This window comes from Haliotis cracherodii, unplaced genomic scaffold (assembly GCF_022045235.1).
Source record: "Haliotis cracherodii isolate W230 unplaced genomic scaffold, xgHalCrac1.p SCAF_5, whole genome shotgun sequence".
Lineage (NCBI taxonomy): Eukaryota > Metazoa > Mollusca > Gastropoda > Lepetellida > Haliotidae > Haliotis > Haliotis cracherodii.
The window spans coordinates 43,342,838-43,363,069 of NW_027266308.1; positions in this window are offsets into that span (position 1 = coordinate 43,342,838).

The window sequence follows — 20,232 nt, forward strand, 5'->3', positions numbered from 1 at the left end:
ATATTTGAATTGTATTACTACTATGGTGAATACAATATATTTTTGTGATACTCCAAACGTTAATATGTATGTGTATTTATAAAAAGACCAATCATGTTTCATTTGCAAGTGTACTGTACATCCTGGCACACCATGTTAGTTAAATTGGAAGAACGGTGATATGGTTCAGAAAACGAAAGTAGAATGTGTATGAAACTTTTCTGTCAAAGTCACGCTGTCATTACTAACCTTAAGGAGTATGTACTTGGGTGTTTGTCATAGAGTAACCGATTCGTTCATAATACTGTAGTTAATCTGTTATGCCATGACAGATTAAGTATAGTAATATGAAAGAATGAGACGGTCAGTAGTAGATAAGGGACATGAATTCAGGTTATTGAAACACATTTGAAATGTAACACATTCAGCATTTAGAAACTAGTTTAACCTAATACATCACTTGATAGCGTTTCCAAATACCAATGTAGACATCACTGAAAACATTACAGCTATCAGATGGTTACTTACACGCTTGGTGAACACCTACATATATTGGGAGATACTAGTGACAGATAAGCGATTATGATATGAACATGCTATGTGTATTCCTGGGAGTGATTACAGAGTTGACATTCTTGGAATGAGGTGTTGAAATGCAATGGACACATAGGTAAAACTGCGTGACATAGAAGGTAAATTAATCTGGTCTAGATAATAAAGGTTGGTATGTGGATAGCGATAATAGTAACTATAAGGTAATCAACATTGACATTGTCATGCGTTCCTCGTTGATACTGATAAGAAAATCGCATACATTGGTTACATTTCTCATGCTGAAATGGACTCGTGTTGTATTTGTCATAAATTTCATAAATGTTTTGTTTTATACCCTTCGTATTGTGTTAACCTATGGTTCTATACAAATAGAAATTATAACAGTTTTCCCTTTGGCATTACAAATATCATTCGACTGGATAAATATATTTGTCTAGATTGTGCATGGACTATAATCTTACACAATATAGTTTTGAAATACAACTCATTTTTTGGGCGTTTTCTGAGCTACGTTGTAAATACGGTGTATTATATATCTTTTAATCTGACAATCGCTTAATCACGGGTGTAAGATATCATTGTTTGACTACCGATATTCTTTTCTAATCTCAGTTACAAAGTTTTGATACATTTTAATAGAATGGATTACACAACACATTTTATCTGTACTTTAAAGTATTTGGAATCGTATTGACTTAATCTTGCACTTCAAATCAAATATTTAATTTCAATATTGAGCCATTAGCCCAAAAGGTAGTGTTTGTATTGCGTCTATATTTCAATTTTCATACAATGGATTGAACAGACGTTCCCTCTAAGGAAATCTCAAATTTGGGTTGTTCTTTCAAAATCGCCATATTTCACTGGTCCGGGCAAACAGCCCGTCACATTATAATGGTTACTACACGATCGAGTCATAATAACAGACCACGCCACTTGTTTTTAATTCATTGAATCGCCAGGCCATTATTCATGACGGAGATTCTTTTTCAGCTTTTGCCATGATATTTCCAAATGCGAGACGCCGAACTTCTAGAGAACAGAGGCTAGCCAGCTCAAATGGCTCGTTTCGTGAGTTGTCCCAATAAAATCTGGCATGAACCCCATATTAGCGATACTGTAATTTTCTAATCCAAAGCACCAGTTCATAAAGAGGTATTTCTTGATGAAATGCTTTGTTTATAGTGTTTGAGGTGGACCATTCTTTAATGTCTTTGTCACCGCAAAAGGCTGTTATTTGCACAAACAGTCAATTCGTCATCTTTACGTGAAGATATCACAAGCGACAAATCGCTCGCTGGTAATAAACATTATGTGGTTGTTTGATTATGATATGAAGCAAACTGCTGTAGGAGATCCGTGCGTTTAACTTGAGCACATGGAGAACGTTTTTATGCAGTTGGTATCTAAAACATCTTGAATATTGGTCGTCTTTGAAGATTATCCATAATTTCGAAGCCCATGCTTATCATTCAAAGTCTTTCTTCACACTTTAAGTTACAGGCGTTTGTTTCTTGTTTATATCTCACCCGAGTGTTTTATTTAAATGATTTACTGTAATGCTTCACCAAACTGATATGACACATTTTCAATACATTTCATTATGTTAACATGTGTAATTATAAATAAGCTATAATTTCTTCTTATGGTTGTACATGAATGCAACATTGCCATTGAGATGTAAACTTGGAACCGCAAGTATAATATAAAACGTCAACGACAGAGAATAACCAGTCTCGATTATCTGAACCAGACTCCATTGGGCGTAAAAGGCAAAATAGCGGTGACAATTATATGAATGGTTCACTGAGAATCAATGACGACACCAGGTATTTGAATACAGTGTAAGTGTGTCCTGTTATAGGTTATACATATAAATCTAAACAAATAAAACCTTTTTTATAACAAATAAGTGCATTCAAATTTAATTCAGGTGTGACAGTTACAGCTAATTATATTATATATTCCTATTTAAATCAGCGTACAAAGAAATTTTCACTCTGAAGCGGGAGGTGCCTACACAACCAAGTTTGTTTCATGCCATTTAATAAAACAGATGCAAAAGAACTGTTTTCGGGATTTTACATTTCTAGGGCCATTCATTCCATGCATAGCTCCTTTCCTAATTCCGAGACATTGTATAACAGAGGCAGTATTAATAATAGGAGAAGACAGATAGGAAAAGGCGGTAAACATGTTCTCATATTCTCAAGCTTCAAATGTTTCAGGTGATCTTCACGAGTTTCACTAGACCTGATTATGTAGGTCTCACATGGAAAAGAAACATTTGGGGAATGCCACAACCCTCTCGATCGAAGACGATAGGAAAAAATGAGCGCGGCAAGAAAGGGTTTCTGTCAACGAAAAATAGCGATGGGAGACGAGGAACTATTTTTTTGCTCCCCATATCTCTCCCCAGATCTCGCGCCAAGCAGATTACCTCCCCTTCACTCCCTTTTGATATTCCATCGACGATGGACGAGGTCTTTTATCCCTTCTGATACTAATGCCCCTGTTCTGTTTCCGATAGAAGTTAAGTGAATACCATTGTTTTAAAGGGTCTGTGGAGCATGGTTGCTTGACGCCACTTGCCCTGGGGGGTTGCGATGGTGGAGATTGGGGGTGGGAGGGTTATGTTTAAGCCCATATATCAGGTTGTTTCCTCTGATCTAGATTAGGCGATATATCAGTGATATATGTGTCTTGTACGTGGGTGTCCGTTTTGAAAATGAAATATGACAAACCATGAATTGTGAACAAACATTTGTCGGACTTGGAATATTTCCTCTGCTTTTGGGGCAATTAGAGTAAAAGGCTGCGTTTTGGTTTTCTCAACAGTTTTGGAATCCATTTATTTTCTACAGCTGTAGCGTGTGTTTTTGCTCTCTGTGTTTTTCATCCCATTTCCTATCGTTATGTTTTTCTGCTGTTTGGCCCTAAAAAAATACCCAACATATCTATCATTACAACAAACTTTTCTCTGTGTCGTTCTAAAAAATAACATCACTTTTATTCAGAAAATGATCATTTTAAACTTTTGCAAAATATCATTAATGAATAAATTTGAAAAGTAAGATTCAAAAGAAAATGATCCCTACGATATATTTATATATCAAGCATAGATATTATGTTTGTAAACTTCTTGACGTCGAAATTATCACTTGTGCGACAATATCGTATTTTCATATCACAACATAGAACCAAGGGACAAATCTGATTCTAAATCAATGTCCTTGGTTGTGCATATCATGAGCATCATCGATAACACATCTAAGTCTTCAAACAGTCTCACGGCATTTACCAGATTAAGTAGTCTGTATCACAGTGAGCAAATGGGAATTACACAAATCTAGCTAACTGCTTTCCCACGTTTACGAATATGGGGAATGAACATAGGCTTTTCCATATTTCACTGCAAATCCCCCGGATTCCACAGCGTGAGGGGTTAGTGCGAGGGGAGAAGTCAAGGGTAAAGGGGTGTTCTGGGCCAGGCACAGATACGCCTTCATGAATATTCACAGCTAACAACACATAATAATCTTATAAAGACCTCCTGGTTTTTGTAAGATCTTTATCATACGAAATGTTTTTGCCGTTATGATAATAAAATAGTGTCAGTACTATACAATACAGCCATACGTTTTTATCATCATATCGTTATTATTCACAAATGATTTTAAACGCAATAGACATAAAATCGTCCACACATGTTCGTGATGTAGGTATTGGGTTCTTGGATATATATGTATATATATATATGCAGCCCTACATACTTGTGGAAGAGCTTCCGAGATAAACAGGCTGTTACTTATTCGTTTTTATCTTTTATTCAAAGCAACAAACATTCTCGTGTTATTTGACTTAATATACATGGATGTGCCAGGTGTTTCAATGTGAAATTCATTAATGACATTTGTCACCTGTTTCCCACTTCTACTTTATCTCAAACAGTAATGCAAACAGGATTCCTGATATTCCGATCATCAAAACTTTAAAACTAAATAAGATTAAACATAGCAGTCAATTCAGGACGACACACGAAGGATGAAAATAAACCTTTCTGCTCAAATACGACCTATCTCTTTGACATCTTTAAAACGTGGTGTTTATTAAACTGTACATTGACCCGAACGAGGATGTTCCAGCAGATTATTGGGGAAATCTGTGAGAATATATAAGTTCCATTTTGATACTTTTGAGCAAGATACTGCATTTTGCAAAATAGTTTTGTACCAACATACGCCATAAGTTTGGACCACAAATAACATCGTTAGATTTATATGAAATGAGTAGATTTCCGAAAGTCTGAAACTTATTGAAAAATTGAAGAGTCGGTGATATTATCAGAGTCGGTGATATTATTTGAAGAATATTATTAAGCACATATGTTATGTTTTCAAACATATATGTTTTATATATAGATTTAAAAATACATTATATCTTAAAAAGGTATTTGTACAGCATGATTCATATGTTTAAAGACTATTTCTACTTACAAATAAGTAACCGTTGATTACTTTATAAAAATGATGATTTGAAATATGTTACATTAACCATATGTTGTGGAATGAATGAAGGATCTTTGTTTGGATGTTTGCTTATATTCTTCAAAAGAAAAAAATTCTTCTACTCAAAAAGAAGCACATATCATTTACGCGTTTTATTGTATAAATATTTACAGTATAAACTGAACATCTTGCGCTAGCTATACATGAATATTTTCAAATGATTAACGTGCAGGAAGACAAACGAATCAGTTATTTTGCGTAGGAAACTGTCAGAATGGGTCTTCTCACATAACGTGCATTCGGGCGATGACTTCTCACTTTCACGAGGTAATACCGGAGAATAATTCTTTAATTTCCTTTCAAAATATCCCTAGCTGCCTGTGAGATGGATTTATAAACTCAAAATCAAATAACCGACATATTACAACGCGGAGTATCACACAGCTCCATTTCCGAAAACACTGACACTGAATCTCATCATTAGTAAAACCCGGCCACCACAGGCGAATATAAAATGCGAAACCGTCTCTTTAACGAATCCAGAAACAGCATTATTTGCACATGGCAAAGGTCATCTTTTGCGCATGTCTCTCTGTTTGATCAGATCTGCTAAGGCTTAGAAAAATTGCCCAGAACACATTTTCATGAAAAAGAACCATTTATGCTAATAATCCAAATATTTGTGTATTATTTGGTTACAGAAATGAGTATCTTCATCGCAAGACAATCCACTATTGAGAGTCAACGACAACTATAACAGTTTGGAAAAGCGTCCCGATAACACGACGGGCATGGAAACTGGCATGCATATGTAGAAATCGTAAACCATAAAGGTTTATTTGGGCGGGCTTAACACGTAGAAAAATAGATACAACATTAAATCATTGTTGACATAAGCAGAGAGTATTACCAGCTTGGCAGATCTTGCCGAGGTTAGCAAGGGACGGGCACACCAACAGTGTTTTTACAGAACTCGCTGGGGAAATTTCTTGGAATTATCATTGTTTTCTTACAATATTTCTTGAGAGTTCTTGCAATTTTACTTTGTATCTATGACAAGGATTAGTTCCATTTTATTTGCGAATACTACAAAACAAGCACGGTCAAAAGATGCTTTTAGAAAATGAAAATAGTTCGAGTTTGCAGTAGCTTTAAGTAATAGCACGATTTTATGAATCACCCAAACAGATACCTATTTTTCAAAATCCGAATTGATGAAATATGAACATTATTTATGGTTTAATGGTTTAAAGCCAAAGTAAACAAATGTGTTCATATATATGCATTGAATTTGGCTTGATTCAACAACATAGTGTTGTGTATTAGCATAATCGTAAATTAACTTTCAATAACCACATCAACACCTTTCATAAACACCCGTGCGGTGAAGTGAGAAGGTATCGATATTTTCAAGAATGGCTTTGTTTCGTATAGGTTTCCATAATGCATGGATACAGGTGTGAATTGGATTTATGCACAAGTAAACATTAGTTGATTTACTATACTAGTAGGACAGTTGGAAGTTGGAAGATTGCCAATACCACGGCATGTCCGTGTTGCACCAACATGCCAATGAAAACTTAAAACTTTATAATTGATACATTTAATTTACAAGATGCAACAGCACATGGACGGCTCAGTTTAAAAGAAATACCTCCTTTTCACGCACACACCAGTATGTTTGAACTCTGTTTTTATTTATGCATACGCCATTGTGCCTTTAAGGAGTGGGCAGTTAATGCATCTGCACATGGAGTAAAGTATTTTCTCAACACGCAGAAAACGCGACTCGATTCCAAAATAAGTACAAATGAGAAGCCAAAATGGTGATGTTGCTGACATATTGCTGAAGCGGCGCAAAAACAAACACACTTTCTCTGGATTGTTAAGTAGAGGTTATACTCTGAAAGAGGGGATATTTATTAATTAATATATCACATGTATGAATATCTGTGCTTTTATGCACCATCTACCAATCAGAAAATCGATTTTAAACATGTATTGAACCGTAGCGTAGCTGTTAACACTTCTTCTTTGCCACACATTTATATATATTGTTTTTGTTTGTTTGTTGTTTAACTCCGTACTCAGCAATATTTCAGCTATATGACGGCGTGCTGTAAATAATTGAGTCTGGACCAGACCATCCAGTAATTGATATAATGAGTATCGATCTACGCATTTGGGATACGATAACATGCATCAACCAAGTCAGCGATCCTCACCGCCCGATCCGTTAGTCGCCTTTTACGACAAAGCATGAGTTGCTGAAGTCCTATTCTAACCCGGATCTTCACGGGTCACATGTATATATATCATAGAGATAAATGCCAATATGGTGGATTGATCAGGGCGGGACAGATGTGCTTTTATGACTACAATTAAGTAGGGAACATTGGAAACGTACTGAGACTAAGACCTTTACTCTTGTAAATTAACCGGCAATATCAATAACGACCTTAATAACAATGACCTTCTCCCTAGTCATCTGTCTTTCACACTGATCAGTATTTTTTATTTATTTTGATGAACATGCAATATAAATGCATTGTTCGGTTCGTGTTTTGTTTCTTTACCCTCACAACTTTCTTCTATGTAGTGATAATGGAGTAGAACTTGATCCGGACATTGATGGAAAGGTTTTTGATAACGACTCCACCCTACTTCAACAAACCGCCGTCATATATAAGGATTATTGCTGAGTGCGGCGTTACACAACAAACAAAAACAAACAAACAAACAAACAAACAAACAAACTGCAACAATAAATCGCCTTCAGTGACATGATAAACGTACACAACTGCAATGGAACATTATTGGACGTATGACAATGGATAATGTCAACACTTTTAATATGCAGTACCAATTCCAAAGTATTCTTTAAACAGAAACCAAAATAACGAATTGAACTATACGTAATTCTGATGATAGTTTTAGATTTTATCTTTGCCGCGACACCATTAATACTATGTGCTGCTCTATTAATATCATAGGGTCCGTTAAAACCATCATATCATGTTATGATACAGTAAACTACGGTTATAACGAACTCAAAGGGACTACTAATTTTAGTTCGTTATAACCGTAATTCGTTATAAGCATATATACAGCATAACTACCGCATATAGTCGGTAATAAAAAGTTAGTTCGTTATATCCGTTAGTTCGTTATAAGCGTGTTCGTTATAATCGTAGTTTACTGTACAGTAATTGCGTATAATACGGTATGTCGTCTTATCCATCATACTCATCATAGTCATATGTTAACAAGTTGGATGAGTAACTGTTGTAAGAAGTTGACATACTTTTGGATCAATTTGATCAACGGATATTGGGACAAAACAGCCACCGAACCCAAGTAACCCACATTGTATATATACAGTAAACTACGGTTATAACGAACTCAGAGGGACTACTAATTTTAGTTCGTTATAACCGTAATTCGTTATAAGCATATAAACAGTATAACTACAGCAAGTAGTCGGGACTAAAAGGTTAGTTCGTTATATCCGTTAGTTCGTTATAAGCGTGTTCGTTGTAACCGTAGTTTACTGTAGCGTCAAATGCTTACATGGTTGTTTACGAATTAACTGACCTACACATCTCATACACGGTTTCAGACGCAGGGATTACAATATCATAAAACCAACATATGACTGAATCATTTGGAGATATCGTTTCAACACAGATTGACTAAATTGATCAATGTTTTCCTAACTAATGCAAATCGTTTTCTGAATTATGTATTTTTTATATTTTAAGTGCACCGCCCTTTTTTCCATAACACTGTTCGCATCCCTTTTCCGACAGAAATCCGCATCCGCGCTTGAATAGCATAGGTAATCCTGCCATACGGTCACTAAACGTGAACACTTAAAACACACGTCACCGTGTGCTGATACGGCACCCGTTTGAAAATATGGCAATGTCTAACGCAGGCTATGTCAACGCCCGAGTTTGTATTAAGAAACGTATCCCCATTACTGCCTAAAACCTGTTAGTGACACCTGCACGAAATCCACGCCAACTTTTTACGGTTGTCAACCAATGATACCCCTCGGAAAGCCACGCAGTAGCGTGCGGCACGAACGTTTCTATGAATTCGGTTTTCGCCTCAGCAAAGAAGGGACGAAGCTGTTGAATTTTCATCGGTTTGACAGGTTTGGCTTGCCACCTAGTTTCTTGAACGGTGTCCCCATGTCACAAGTGATGTTTGCTGGGTTGGGGAACCAAACTCTTGCATTATTTACAAGGTAGAATAACTGTGAAAAGCGCGCGAGGCGTTGATGGAAATTTGCATCCATTAACGGGGAGCTAATGCACCGAATTTTACTGAGGCTGTCGTAGCTTGAATTCGTTTTCTGTTACAAAAATGTTTTTATGATTGTGGTAATGATTTGCTTAATGTCAAATACATTTTTCTTTTATGTCTCTTTTTATTTTCAAATGTCCTCTTGCTGACGACATCAGGAACATATTGACGGGAAACCAGTCCTTGTCCATATGTTACATTTATTATTTAACTCTTCCTGATTCCTGCTCACTGCGTTATTAACAAGATTGGACAAATTTTGCAACACCAGCATTCAAGGGAGATAACTAATCCATTATAAGGGAGAAAACTCAATGAGGAAGGATTAAAGGTCGTCCCAACTACCACTACTACTACTACTACTACTACTACTACTGCTATTACTGCTACTACTACTGCTGGTGCTTCCGCCGCTACTACTACTACTTCTTCTACTACTACTACTACTACTACTACTACTACTACTACTACTACTGCTGCTGTCGCTACAACAACTACTACTACTGCTGCTACTACTACTGCTACTCCAACAACAACAACAACTACTACTACTATAACTACTACTACTACTACTACTACTACTACTACTACTGCTGCTATTACTACTACTACTCCTCCACCATCTACTACTATTCCTACTACTTCTACTGCTGCTTCTGATACTACTATTATTACTAATACTACTAGAGCTGTCCGTACCAACGGGGTCCTGAATTTACGGACAGCAAGAAAGTCTTGTTAGAGTTAGTGAGTTGAAAACTGAATGTCGCATCGGCACTGTTGTAGTCATAAAGTGGACATATTGTAAAACGTATCCGTTGTCGCTGTGGTTATAACACAGGGAAACAGATCCGATGTTACTGTTGTTATAACACAGTGAAAATCTTCCAAAAATCACATTCCACTAATGTTCCTGATGTTATACCAGTGGAACAGAGCCGACGCTCCTGTTATTACAGTGGAACAGATCCTATGTTCATATTGTCACAACCGTGGAACAGAGCCGATGTTCCTGTTAGTACAGTCGAACAGATCCTGTGTTCCTATTGTCACAACAGTGGTACAGAGCTGATGTTCCTATTGTTTCAACAGTGGAATAGAGCCGATATTCCCATGGTTACAACAGAGGAAGAGAGCCGATGTTCCTATTGTTACAACAGAGGCACAGAGTTGATGTTCCTGTTGTTACAACAGAGGAACAGAGCCGATGTTCCTGTTGTTATAACAGTGGAACAGAGCCGATGTTCCCGTTATTACAGTCGATCAGATTCGATGTTCCTATTGTTACTACAGTGGAACAGAGATGATGTTCCTGTTGTTATAACAGTGGAACAGAGCCGATGTTCCTATCGTTTCAACAGTGGAATAGAGCCGATATTCCCATGGTTACAACAGAGGAAGAGAGCCGATGTTCCTATTGTTACAACAGAGGCACAGATCCGATGTTCCTATTGTTACAACAGAGGAACAGAGCCGATGTTCCTGTTGTTGTAACAGTGGAACAGAGCCGATGTTCCCGTTGTTACAGTCGATCAGATCCGGTGTTCCTATTGTTACAACAGTGGAACAGAGATGATGTTCCTGTTGTCATAAAAGTTGAACAGATCCGATGTTCCTATTGTTACAACAGAGGTACAGAGGTGATGTTCCTGCTGTTACAACAGTGGAACATACCTGATGTTCCTGTTCTTATAACAGTGGTACAGAGCTGATGTTCCCATTGTTACAACAGTGGAACAGAGCCGATGTTCCTATTGCCATGTAACACATCAGCACCGATACCTGGTGCCAAACAGAGACAGGAAGGGTGTCTTTCATCGTGTCCCAATTGCATAGATCGATGGTCATTGATCATGCATTGTCCGGTCCAGATTCGATTAATTACCGACCGCCATCATGTACTGGAAGATTGCTGCATGTAGTGTTAAACAACAAAAAAGGGATGAAAGAATAAATTCAGTGCTAATACAATTGTTTTCTTCAACACAACAATGTGTCATGACTCCTGTAAGTCTTTTGCCAAGGATATAAATAATGCAGCCATCGTAGTGACGTCATTTAGTGGATTGGTACCACGAACACGATCTACAATGAAGATATATGACAAATATGTCCATGTTTGTAACATTAATAATACTGTGGGGATTAGTAGAAACTACCCGAATTGCATTTTAGTAGAACAATAACAAGTAGCTTCGTCGTCAACAGCAGCAGCAACAATTACAACTACATCCACAGCAGCAACAATCCAGTTATTTAGTTTCCTGGAAACCCTTTCAAATTTGATTTTGGCAATTATCCTGTAGTGATGTCTAAAACGAAATGGAAAAATACCTAATATCGGAGTCCAATTCCGTTGTGCTGAAATCGGATAAGTCAAATAGAACAGTTGACTGATAGTAAATGGTATTCTTCTTCATTCAACAATATAAATATGCTCACGGGGTCAGATGGATTAGCCAAATATTCAATTATCTTGAGGCTAATGTAGGTCGCCTTAATGAGCCGAACTCGACACACTGACCTACATGACCAATTGGTTGTAATCAGTGTTATTATTTTTCATAAATATATCTTTTTGGCATGTTTTGTCTATAAGTTCCGGCGAACATATACTCACACAAATCAATGTTAACAGATTGACCCATAATGGTGGCACAGTTGCTAAAGCCACTGTCCCTGTTATGGTCAGTGTGTGATTGCAGTTGAACTAAACTGCTCCAGCTTCCAAGATAACACATCTTGCATAGGTTTTGGTGAAATTGTTAAATACTTGTTTATATTCCATCATAATTGTGACAGGATCCGCAGATCTCAGTGTTCTAATCCAAGATTCACTCCGATTATAAGCCTTAATCTCTCGCGTGTACTTGCAGTATTATTCATTTCGCACAAGCGTAACGGGATACGTCTCTGAAATAATAAAGTTAATTGATCTCAAAGCTTTAAAATCTTAATCAAATATTATATTACCACAAGAGGTATTCCCAGCCGTTGCACCATTTACTCATAAACCAATCTGCAACACATTTTATCATTATTAAGACAATTAAAACCCGCCATACGTATTCCGCCGAAATATCCAGTCACAAGTTTGTCAATTTTAGCGAGTGTTTGCGACATAATTAATGTTTCAACGCCAACAATCGGTCACGTGATTTAAAGCTTTTATGCAAATAGGACAACCCTGTCCGTACTTACCTTGCCACATAAACAGCACTACAATTTATTAATTGCTGCTTTATGGGAGTTTCAGAAACTTGAATGAATAGAGTATGTTGATTAATTGGTTTTGCTGTCCGTGTGTATCAAACTTGATACGGGAACCTCGGTGTCGGGTGGTCGGCACAATTACGATGAGAAATCCAAGATGTCACAGTCGGGTTTTTGTAATACAAGGGTAGGAATTGACAGTGGGGTAGGATGACTGCAACAAACAGTAGAAACAGGATTGACATAGTTAAGGCTGTATTGTTGTTTTGTCGTTCTTACTGTCCGGGATTATCGTGTCAGTGCCACGGGGTATGTGATGCAGAAGCCGTTTATCGGGATGTCTGATTGCTATAAGATGACGTGAGATGTTATAAGGTTGAGAGTTTTAAGTTATCTATGTATTTTGAGACATTGTTTGTAATTCAAAATCTGTATCTTATATTTCATTCTTTTTCATAATTATTACTTCCCTAATCCATCTTGTAGACGTCAGTTTGTTATAACATATATTTTCGTTCCTGAAATAAAAATAATTATATTTAGACTGAACTATTAATATTGATATAGATATATTATTATTTGTTTCATAAAACAATAGTTTTCAACATGAAAACAATGCCTTTTCAAATATATCCTCAAATGTCAGTATAAGATATTGTTAGTTTAAAAATCAGTACGCTACATGTTTCCTGTTACTGACATTGGCAATAGGTTCACAAGAAAAAAAAGCTTATTACCCAGCATGTTTTACAATCATAAGCATCAACGATGTTATGGATATATAACATGTGCTGGTATGTTTGACCTGAGACGGTTTTGGGTTTCATATTGATGTCCGAGAATAACGGATTATTATTTATGAAGGTGTACTTTTGCCCCTGTTACGAAAATGTTAATTGATATACAGTAAAGTACGGTTATAACGACCTCAAAGGGACTACTTATTTCTGTTCGTTATAACCGTAGTTCGTTATAAGCATATATACAGTATAACTACAGCAAATAGTCGGGACAAAAAAGTAAGTTCGTTATATCCGTAGTTTACTGTAAGTGTTAGGATTTGATTGGAAAGGGATTGGGATGTTGTGTTCGTAAAACGTACGATTAGTGTGAAATTTATGGTCAATGAAATTGTCAGAATTTTCTTGAAAACAAAAGTTAACAACAATTTCATTTTTGTCGGGTGATTGGTTTTATCTTTTTTATAGTTAAACATATTTTACATTAAAGTGACATTTAACGATAAAATAAGATATCCTCTTTGCCATTAATTAAATGACTTAGTACCATGTTTATCATTAACTAAATGACTTATTACTTTGACACAGCATACGGAAGGTGCATTCTAAGATATACAGGTGTCTCATATGAGTTGGGTCCGCCTCCGTGGTCAAGTGGATACGAACGTCTACCAGTAGAGCGGGTGGTCGGTGGTTCGATCTCCTGGCCGCGCCATACCTAAAGACGTTAAAAGATGGTAGTTTTTGTTACCCCGCCTGGCGCTTGACATTAAGGGGCTGAAACAAAGACTGGACTGAATATGCATCGGAATATCTCAACCACAAACAATTAAATTTGGATGTGCAAAATTCATCCGATTAATAATAGTTGAAATGTGTTCAAAACAATAGGAAAGTAATATTCCGAGGTCAACGTCGTCACGCACAGTTCCAACACAAAAAAACAATGAGAATTGTTAAAGGTAACAGGTCAAGCTGTGCGCAGGTGTCATTTATGCGTGGTCAGGAGCTGGACAACTGTAACTGTTAATTGTTCTGGTCATTCTCCTAGCGGATACAACATGTGGCGTTTATAAAAAAAGTGAAACAATATCACTAGGTTGTGATGTCAAACTGACCATGCGGGATTTGACCAGTCTGTGTGATTGATGGGTGATATTTGCATCAGAAATGATTCTAACATTGTGTATTCAATTAGCTTTGCGTGATGCGTCCACTTAATTAGAATGGACATTTATTGTTATTTTCATGGCAAAATAGTACAGTGCCTTTAGGCAGTTTTGGTAATTTACTGTGGAATCCGATGCGGTTTATGTACGTAAGGTGTTAATATCATTCATCCCTGTAGATACAGTTCGAATACTTTACATTTAACCATTTTAAAAAATGAGGCTGGTAAAATACCATTTTTCATCCTTTTCCAACAAATTTCCTTACTCTCAACAAAATATGAATAAAATGTTATCATAGAAATGATATATCATATCATATTTTATACTACATGTCATTTTTGTGTGATGAATATGTTAAAAAGAATTTCGTAAAGTGAAGTAATGTCATTTCAAATACGCATATGTCTGTAACACCTGTGTTCCTTTCATCTGTTCTGAAACTGTGCATGACATGCGGGAAAAATAACATACAGACACGGGATCACGGACGTCCTGCGTGGGGGATCTGTTTACAAATATGTATATTTCAAAGGCCTTTTTTTCCCTCTGTCAAAAAGCACAATTCTCATTGTACATATATCACAGCTGTGTCACCCACCTGACTGGTGTAAAATCAATAGATACTATGTGTGGTGGTTGTGGTAGTTAGAATTGTTGTCAGAAACACATTGGATGGTTTTGTTGTTGACAAACACATGGTATTGACACAGTATTGATATCAATATTGCGAATGTTAACAGCAGAGCGTCCAATAAAGATTAAATATTACAACAGAGTATACATTAATGGCATATTACGTTTCGTTTCACAACTTAAAATAAACCGTGCACATTTCAGTCAATGAAGGGATATTTCACTTAAATGATTTTCACAATTGATATAAATTCGGATATCTGAGACGGATTTGTTTCTTGCTTCATACACTGTCCTGCCAATACCGGACACCTGCGTTATCCGGCAGAAAATGAGTGGACGTACTTTACGCTGCATCTGATACCTTCGTCCGAAATTAGGGTGTGCGTTGAATGAGGCGTGTATTTGAATTAGGCATCAACACGAAGGCGATGCGGTCCCATACAATGAACTTTACACGACGTTTTCATACGTCATTACTCACTCACTCTTACTTTAATGGAACGGGTGGTTACACTTGGTGAATACAAGGGCGGATCCAGCATTTTTAAAAGGGAGGTGCCCAAAATATGAAAATCTTCTCTCAGATAATTTTACTGCTTTCAGCATACTACATTTGGTTTTCAAAAGCAACCCTCACCCATCCCCCCGACCCCCACCCCCACCCCTCCCACCCCCCGACCAGCCTATGATTTGGTTGACAGCGAGGCGTACCACAACGATGCGGATCATTGCGTACGGTCGTGAAACTGGCGGGACTATTGCTGGGCGTGGAGTCAACAAACAGACACTTACGTTGTTATGAACGCTATGTGAGTGGTGAGTGCTACCGGTGGGGCACGACACGCTTACCTCGTGTCACCACTGATTATCAATGATCCATTCATATAATTTTAATATTTCTGTTGCCCTTTACGCCCAGTAAAAACTGAATATCCACTGACGTTGACGTTGACGTTTGGAATTAAAGAGAAACGTCTTTGCCCCAGCCGGTCTGCATCACAGCGTGCGGTGTCTGTATTATTGAGGTTCTGTTTCAACTCAATTTACATACGCTATGGAAAAATGTCTAACATGTTCCTAAATCACTCAAACCAAAATATTTTTTTGTAATATGTTAGCAATATTATGATTTTTAAATGAAAATAAAAACACATTTAATGTTAATTCTTGTACACAATGTAAATTTCCCCTAATTCAATGCAAATATGTTGTTTAGATATGAATAGATGTCGCTGCTTTTAGATGTACTTTTAATACATTAAAAAAACCCACCATAACAGAATGTATTAATAATATAACATCGCCATCATTTATACACATGACGTTTTGGGGACATGTCATTCATACGTTTATTTTGAAATGTTTCAATCTGTTTATTAATGAGTTGCAATGTTTATATTTCAGGCTCGTCCCTGGTAGACGCGTGCATCCATGGCAATATATCCAGGCTGTGTGAACAAATTGATGCAATGACGAGTGTGAATGATATACATTGTAGCCGGAATCGTACAAAGGATTTTTGTCGCTTTTAATATTGAGATATTGGATGGAGAATAGAGTAAATATACTATAAGTATTACTAAGCACGGCAGACTCAACCCTTATATATGTGAGTTTAAGGACTCAACAAAGGTGTAGCTTCCTATTTATGTATGTTCAAACTCATTTGCGTATTGCAAAAGGTTTTTTTATAATATGTCAAAATATTACATGTCAAAATGATTTATGTAAACAATACAATACAGCAGCCGCAGCAATAGTTCGACAATGTACTTTTCAATGTTTATATTTCAGGCTCGTCCCTGGTAGACGCATGCATCCATGGCAATATATCCAGGCTGTGTCAACAAATTGATGCAATGACGAGTGTGAATGATATAGCCGGAATCCTACAAAGGACTTTAGTCGTTTTAATTGAGATTTAAATGATGTGTGTTGCGTCACCTGGATGGAGTATACAGTAAATATACTATTAATATTACTAAGCAGGGCAGACTCAACCCTTATATACGTGAGTTTAAGGACTCAAAAAAGGTGTAGCTTCCCATTTATGTATGTTCAAACTCATTTGCGTATTGCAACAGGTTGTTTTTATAAAGCATTACATGTCAAAATGATGTATGTTAACAATACAATACAGCAGCTGAAGCAATAGTTCGACAATGTACTTTTCAACTCAATTTACACCAATGCCAGATACGTTGACATCTCGCGATCTAATACAGCATTGAAATTAATACTATGCGATTTAGGTACTAATATTAACTGGTAAATCAAGTTTGACTTGAAAAAAGATGGTATCTATACGCATGGTTGTGTTTGATTCAATGCAGTACTTAAATTCTTTTGTTTATTTTGAGCACCTGGGAGTTAATTTCAAAGGCACATACACACACACACACACACACACACGCATGCACGCACGCACGCACACGCACGCACGCACGCACACACACACGCACGCACAAAAACAACAACAAAAAACAAGATGAGATGCGTTCCTGTCTGGAACTTCTCGAGAGTGGCACTGACACGACAAATGAGTAGCGAGGCATTATCACCTTATGCGCCTCAGAAATGTTGTAATTATTAAACTTGGCGTTGCACTGACTGGAGTACAGTGACAAGCATGTTTGTGTGACCACTGTTTGTTTTTGTTTGTTTATCATATTGTAGCTGTAGTATACAAAATCACATTCATAAAAAATGTATCAGCAATGTAGCCGTGTTTAGGAAACAATACTATGTGGATTTTTGATTTGATAAATATTTAAATTTATTTCCCTTGTTGTGTATACTTTATTCGCCATTAGAGGCGCGATGTACAACAACAGAAATACACCTTAATGTTTTTTTGTATTACATCCCAACTAATATGAGTGCGAGAAGACATAATGTGGGGTGTTAATATTTCTATTATCTAAAAGTACTCACAAATACTTGAGTAAGGAAATACAATATTGGACCTATTAAAAGTATAATACTTTAATGCATATAGAATTCAGGTAGACGTGTAAATCCTACTGCGAAAAGAGTCTGATCCCTCGTCAGATCTTTCACCAATTAATGTATTGTTGTGGGAAGCAGAGTCACATGCCTTGCTGAATTATCGTGTTATCCGTCAAAATTGGCAGCTGAACATTTGACGCCCTGTTTTTTTCCGTCTGCTCGACGCAGGCCGTCATTTTATTGACAAATGTAACGTAAAGATTTACACACACTCACTCACTCACTCGCGCCCTGTGACAAGCGATGTATTTATCGAAGCAACGTGAAACTCTACACCGTGTTTCCACACACTACTTGTTCCGACGACCAATATTTATTTAGAATTTATCATGAAAATCAGTGTCACGTAAAACCCTTTGTTTTCACAGGTTAGGTCTAGTCAATTATATAAATACGTCCTTTTTTATTACCTTGAAACTTGGGACCCGTTTTCTGAAATCTCCGAAACTAAATATTTAACTTCAAAGCAACGCTCGGTTATCCAAAGTTGTTTTTGCAGAGCACCTAGTTTTTGCTAATTCTACTTACTTCGCCCGTTTGATCTCGCGAGAAGTCAGCGTTAGCGAGAGGTCTTAGCGGGAAGAGAGTTTGGATGCGTTGGAATTTGATTTGGTTTCGGGTCGATTCCACTCGGCGAAAACGTATCCCCGAAAGCTGTTTTTATCTGAGATTTCCACTTAGTCGCAATCCCAATTACTGGACCCCAAATTAACAGCTGTCTGCGTGTATCAGCCGCAAGTCCAACTTCTCACTCGATACGCTTAACTTCTTTGGTGGTCTGCAATCCAGGTTCGAGTTACCTACCCTTGCTTCTTTGATCTCCGGTTCGGTATGACTTTGCCTTGTAACTCTACAACCTAGCTTGTCAGCGGGACCTCAGCTGATGGCGAAACTCACCCCCCAAGCATGGAAGCACCCCCTGATCTAAACCCTGATTAGGAGGGACGGAGACTCTAGAGAGACTCAAAGCACGCGATTTGAATTTTTTACACCCCCATGCCGCCATTTGTAATAATATAACCACAGATGGAACGCGGAGCTTGGGCTAAGTCACAAATTACTGTAGATTATTTACACAATTCGTCGAGGCCGCGGAAAGGATATAGATCATCGACAGGTATACACTACATATGACAGGCATACGGGGACTAAAGTTGAGACGTGGTCTTGCCTGTGTGAAAGTCGTGCTCTCAGATCGCGTGCTTCTGGAAGAGAAAGCATGTTCATTCGATAAACGGCGATAGAATCATGCGTCTAGCGACCCAGAGAAAGGTGTTTACTTCCAAAAGCGACGTAGATCGTTTGATGTACAATTGCTCAACCCCTGCCGTGCAGGGATCGTGTATTAAGAGACGGGAACCTGATAAATTATGCGGTATCCAAGACGAGTAAATTGCACACCTCTCAGCTAGCGAACTGATGTGCGTGACTTTAGCCAATAAGATCTTGGAGAAATCAAATTACCGCCGTGTCTGCCTTGTGATGAAACCAGCGATCCTGCTCGAGAAATATGAATGTCCATTGCTCATTATCTTTCCTGAAAACAGAAGTCAAGAAGACAATGGTGGAAATGTCAACAAACGCTGACAGAAACACCCCGCATTACACACCCATACAGAATATAAGTACGTATCACGTTTCGCAAACCGCCGACAGAAGTGGCAAAACTACACAGATTTGGCACAGCCTTGATCATAATATGCTTTGAAAGAGTCGAGCCGTGACATGCGTCTCGTAATGTTATAAAGTCTTTTTATTCCAGTAACTTGTGAACTTGCTCTTATTGAAAAATCACGTCTCAAAGTTTGGCTCCAGTTTTGACCAGGCATATTGCGCTTTAAAAAAATGTAGCTTTTGAACAAAGATTTGTTGAATTTTGACAAACCCAAACTGACATTGATACAGTATATTTCTGCGAAGTTTGGGCGTTTCAAAACTAAGTTCACACGGACACTATACATTCATATATAGAAGGCTTAAGTCTACATGGAATTCAATATTATTCAACCGGGCCATATTATCATCATTGAGAAGGCACGTTTTTGTAGGAGAACCATATATTGCAATCATGAAATATTTGTACCAATGTTGAACTAGCCAATATAAGGA